This window comes from Marmota marmota, unplaced genomic scaffold (assembly GCF_001458135.2).
Source record: "Marmota marmota marmota unplaced genomic scaffold, marMar, whole genome shotgun sequence".
Lineage (NCBI taxonomy): Eukaryota > Metazoa > Chordata > Mammalia > Rodentia > Sciuridae > Marmota > Marmota marmota.
Window position 1 is genome coordinate 43,222,131 of NW_026000016.1, and position 6,000 is coordinate 43,228,130.

Consider the following 6,000-nt stretch of genomic DNA (forward strand, 5'->3'; position numbering starts at 1 on the left):
TATTCCAAGTCAAGTTCCTTCACTGTTCTAAGTCAAGGAAAGGTCATTTTAAAAAAAAATTGTAAAAATACCCAAGAGAAAAAGGTCAGCTTTAAACACTGACCAGGTTCAGAGAGAGTGACGTCATCCTGTATGAGTACTGACCCTGTAAGAACTGCTGGCTCCTGGGGGCGGTGGCCTCTAAGTTTGGGAGGCTAAGATAGGAGGATCTTGAGTTTAAAGTCAGCCTCAGTAACTGCACGATAACTAAGCAACTTAGTGAGACTCTGTCTCTAAATATAATACAAAAAAAAAAAAAAATAGGCCTGGGAATGTTGCTCAGTCATTGAGTTCCCCTGAATTCAATCCTTGGTACCAAAACCAAAAGCAAAACAAACAAACAAAAAACCTGCCTGCCTCCCCACCTGACTCCCTGATCTGCGGTGATTCCAGTGAATGTCTGACTGACTGGCTGTAGGAAATAACCAAGTGATAAAGACAGAAATGCCCAGAGAAGGTTAAATGCACTCTTCTATTTCTCCAAACCTCCCTTGAAGTTAGCTGGTCCTTTATCTAGTTATAGCTAAAGAACTGTAAGTAAAATGGATGTGCATCAATTTAGGATGGCTTTCTCCACGTTGCTATGGTTGCATCACAAGATGAAAAGTAAGCACGTCCTCAAGCTACCAAATATATTATCTCCCTACTTCTGCTTAACAAATTATCCAAAATGACCATTTATCGTCCCATAGTTTCTGTGGCATAAAAGCCCAGGCATAACATAGTTCAATTCCACTGTCTCAAGTTTTTGCATAGACTGCGGTGGTGCTGTTTTGGGGCTGGATGGAGTCTCCTCTGAAGGCTCAGCTGGGGTGGCGGAGGATCCAAACCCTAGCTCATTTGGGTTTGTCTGCATGCTTGAGTCCCTTGCCACCAGGGCCTCTCCACAGACTTCCTTTATATTCTGACAGTTGGCTTCCTTCAGGGCAAGTGATACAAGAGTTTCTAAGATGAAACCCTGGGTCTTCTTAGAGCCTAATCTTGGAAGTGATGATCTATTATTTCTGCAGTATTTTATTCATAAGAGCTAAGTTAATAAGCTCAGTACATATTCAAAAATAGGGGCCAATCCAAGGAGATACAGAAAGAATAAATACAAGGAGGCAGGATCATGGGATCCCCCAAATTTTTACCCCAACAGATGAAACACAATACACAATTAGCACACAACTTCACAGGAGTAAGAGGAAAAAAAAAACATTTGCTTTATGCTATTGAGGTTTTTGAGGTTGTTATTTCAGGATAGCCTATCCATCATGACTAATAAAAGATCTTGTAGGAGACAGAATTGAATTGAATCATTCAAAAGCAAATCATGAAAGTAGATGGAGATGATAGGGCATGATCCTACATCAATGTTGTTTTCAAATATTATGCTTATAGGAAGCTCTACAAAATAATTTGGATGCTACACATACTTTTTTATTTTTTAGGTTATTCTTCTATGGTATTAAATATCATTAGTCCTCCTAAATGATGTCAGTGTGATAAAATCTTTTTCCGTGGTGATTATCTAAGGCTGCCTATATGTAGGACTGTTAAAACATGTCTAGAGACTTTACAAACAGATGGTTCTTTGGATCCTCCTACAGACTGTCAGCATGAAAGTGCAACTAACAGCTTTCTGTGATCTTCTATACCTCTACTTCCTCCATTTAGTTACCAAAATTGATTTTAATTTTTTTTTCTCACACCTCAAATTTTGATAATCTAAAGTAGGTCACTCCGTGGCATCCAAAACACTCACAGTAGCTCTGTTCACAGAGTGTGAAGTCAGACACTTTTAGAGCATTCAAAGTGAAAGCCAGCACCAGGAACAGAAACATAAAATGTGTTCAAGTAGCTCTGGAACAAAACAAGACGCAGCTAGTTCTCTTAATATAATCTAATTCAATGATGATGTTCATGGTTCTTTCCATACAGCTGAGGATACACGTTGAGTTTGGTCATTGTTAAGAAGTCTTAGCATCTTTTTGGCTAGCTGATTTCCTGCATCTGGCTTATTTAAGGTTTTAGAAACTGAGCACACAACTCTTAAAAGATACCTCAGAGAGGCATGTTGGCTCAAACGGTGTCTCCCACAAATCATGTCCAACCAGAACATGTGAATTTGGCCTTCTTTGGAAATGGGCTCTCTACAGATATAATCAAGCTAAGATGAAGCCACGCTGGCCCTACATCTAGCAAACATAAATGATGTCCTTAGACAAAGAGGAAAATTGAGAGACAGAGCTGAGGGAGGGGGCCACGTGAAGATAAAGACAGATACTGGAGTGATGATAGAAGCCAAGAAGTGCCAAGGAATAACAGCAACTGCCAAGAACCAGGAGAGAACACAGAACAGATTCTCCCTCACAGCTTCCAGAAGGAACCAGCCCTGACAACATCTTGATTTTAGACATCTCCACTTCAGAACTGTGACAGAATACATTCCTTTTAAGCCACTCCGTTTATGGCTCTTTGTCATGGAAGCCCTAGGACACTAATCAAGAAGGGTAGAAGAAAATTATGCTTGACAAAAGTTCGGCCACCTTGCCTTGTGCAGCTCCGCCTCCTCTCTAGCTCTAGCCCCAGCTCTAATGCCACCTCCACCTCAGCCTTAGTCCCTAGGGCCAGCAGGATAGATCATATCCTCCTGATTCAGATGGTTGGAAGAGAGAGCACTGAGAAAGAAATCTCCAAGTGTAGCTACTCTTCTTTAATGTTCCAGGAGGCTTTAAAAGCAAGTTAAATGAAACCCACTATTACATATAACATACTACTGGGCTCAATGGTGCATGCCTGTAAATCCTAGCGGCTTGGAAGGCTGAGACAGGAAGATTTTGAGTTCAAAGCTAGCCTCAGCAATTTAGTGAGACCCTAAGCAATTTAGAGCCTCTAAATATATATATATATATATATATATATATATNCCCACCCCCCCCCAAAAAAAAATATGTGAAACACTTCCTCCTCATTCTCCCAAAGCACTGTTGTGGAATTTTCCTTTTGAGGATTAAATGCCTAAAATTTCCAGCAAGAAAATCCCTTTGAAGTGTCAAAACATATGGGAAACAACCAAAACCATGTAACACTCTCTTTAAAAAGTCTAGAAAACGCCTTTCTAAAATAATGGGTTGAAAGGCAGTAGGATTCCCACATGGCAAATATTGGTATTGTTTGGTTGTTTTGTTTTGATTCTGGGGGGAGAGGGAGGAAATGCTTCTGTCCCTAACTATGACCAAAGTACTGGTTTTATTCAGCTCTACTTTAGACATATGCATTTTCAGGTTTATGCTCTATGTGTTCCTTATTATAGCTTTTTCATTCTGAGAACAATTTAAGAACGTAAAGTTTTGTCTACCTATATAGATTCTGTATTTTATTTTACATGTTATTTTCTGCACCACAACTCCATGTACTTTAGAAAATTAAAAGAGAACAGAAAAGATTAACAGCTACTAAAATTAATTAGAGCCTACAAGGGGTCTACTAACATGTGAATGGTAGTCTGTGTTCATTGTAAAGAAGCATCTGAGAATTTTTAAAGCCTGTAAGCTCTGCTTTTGTCAAGGCACTTTGAAAAAAAAATCTCATTCTTACTTATTCCTATAAAATCTCCTATTAATTAATTACTTGGGAGAGAATCATTCTATGAATCCTAATGTCAAACTGAAGATCATTGAAAGCAAAAAAAAAAATGCAGATTATTGACAAACTGTATAGCGTGTTGTTATTACAGAGATTTACAAGTCTTGTTGAGTATTTCCATTTCTATATCCTACTAGCATCTGAAATTCAAAAAATCATCAAGCTTTCTTGTATATTTATAGCTTCTTATTCCTTATGCCAAATCTTTCCATTCTAGTCTTTATATCAGCTAAAGAAACCACTTTCTCTGAAAGGGCAAGTCTAGGAAATTTGCAATTATCATTAATCCTTTCTCTTCCACTCTATCTTCCCAATCATTCGTCAAGTTGTAAGTATTCTACTTCTATGTATCACATACACATCTATCTATTTATTCCCACTGTCTTTTTAAGATTATTCTCAATCTCTCTTCAGCTATCTCATCATTCACTGTAATTTTTTTTCAAATGTAAACCACAGGATTGCTGCTTTTTAAAATTCAAAGTATTTAATTTGAAAAATAATGCCTTTCACCATCTAGATTCATTGTATGGTTTTAGCCTCATAGGCCTTTAGTTCCATCACATTCTTTGTTTTCCAATTCATACTAGAAAATTCAGGCCACCTTGAACTGACCTTGCATTTTTATGTCCCTGTGCATTCGCACATGGTGGTCTCTGAGCTTGGAAATCCTTGCCTGTCAAAGATTACCAAACTCTAACACCTTTACTGGATGAGATGTTTTCAGTTCTAAATAACAGAACATCAATTGAATCTGGCTCTAGAAACAAGAACATATAATATCTCACATATCAAGAAGCCGGGAATAGAAGCAAATCTAAAGCTGGCTAATTTGGCAGCTCCAGGTGTCATAATGTTAAATTAGCTTCTCTGAATTCCTCCAGGTTTTCCTTCATGATGGCAAAGTGGCTGACACTCTTATCATCATACCTTTACATGACCATGTCTTAAGGCAGCAAGTGTCACATTTGCAGCTCTACTCCCTTCTTAGGGTTCCCCCTGACTATCCATGTACCTTGCCTTGGGAAAAGTAATTATCATGATTGACTTTAACAGGAGCTATATCATCCCCAAGAAGGTCATGGCTGATAATGGGGGCTGAGGATTAAAAAAAAATTCTACTCTAATTTTATGCATATACAGTACACATAAATAGATATATACTATATCTGCAGTATTAAAATTTCATAGGGGAAGGTAATTGGAGAAAAAATCCTGAGGGACAAGATAATGAAAGGAGCATTGGTACAACACTAGTTTAAATTACTCAGCATCTAGCCCCCAGCGACAGGTAGAGCTGTGAAGCACACAAAGACCTAACACTGAAAACAGTCAGAATCTTATTAGTAAACAGAGCACAATGACCCTTGGTAGTTTCTGCCCTGGCACCTCATTGAAATGGCACATGCTTTTGGGAAGGCACCACTTATCTCCTCTAGCTGGAATTAATTACATCCACGCTGCTCTGACACTGCACCTATTTTAGATCCGTATTGTTACCTTATTCCGTCTGCTGTGTATTGTAGCTAGTTATCTACAGACACACCTCACCCCCATGGAAACTGGATAATAAGCTACTTCTGGGAAGTTAGGGTGTCCTAATCAATTCTTGCCTCTCTTAAAAATCCTTGAACTAACAGACACTCAAATGTTTCTAGTATTTAGTATACACACACACAAACACACACACACACACACACACACATACATGTTCCTACTGAATTCAAATATTGAAGCTCTAACTTCCAGAGTGATGGTATTTGGAGACAGGACCTTTGGGGACTATTTAAGGTTAGATTAGGTCGCGAGGGTGGGGGCCTCATGGTGGTTGTCTTCAAGAGATCACACTTTCTCTCTCTCCCTGCCCCTTGCCCACTCTCTCATATTGTTTATGGAGAGGCCGTATAAGGACACACATCTACAAACCAGGAAAGAGCTTAATCCACCGGAAAATTAATCCTGGATTTCCCAGCCTCCAAAACTTGGAGAAATAAATTATTTTCTTCAAAGCATTCATTCTGTGCTAATTGGCTGTAGTAGCCCAAACCCACTGAGATACACGTATACACATTCATACATTATGTATAGTTACTCTCACGTATAATCATATTTAGTAATTTTATTTTACTGTGAAGGTGTGAGGGACAGGCTGGTACTTTCCAGGTAGTTCGGAGGCTCTCTGAGCATGGAAGTGACTGAAAGCCACAGTCCTGGGGATCTCTTTCCCATCTCCCTCCTTCACATGGGGAAGGACTGCTGCTCCTCTGTTTGTCTCTAATCAAGTTCATCAGTACACCCATGACACCTTTTGCCTCCCCCCCACCTCCCCCC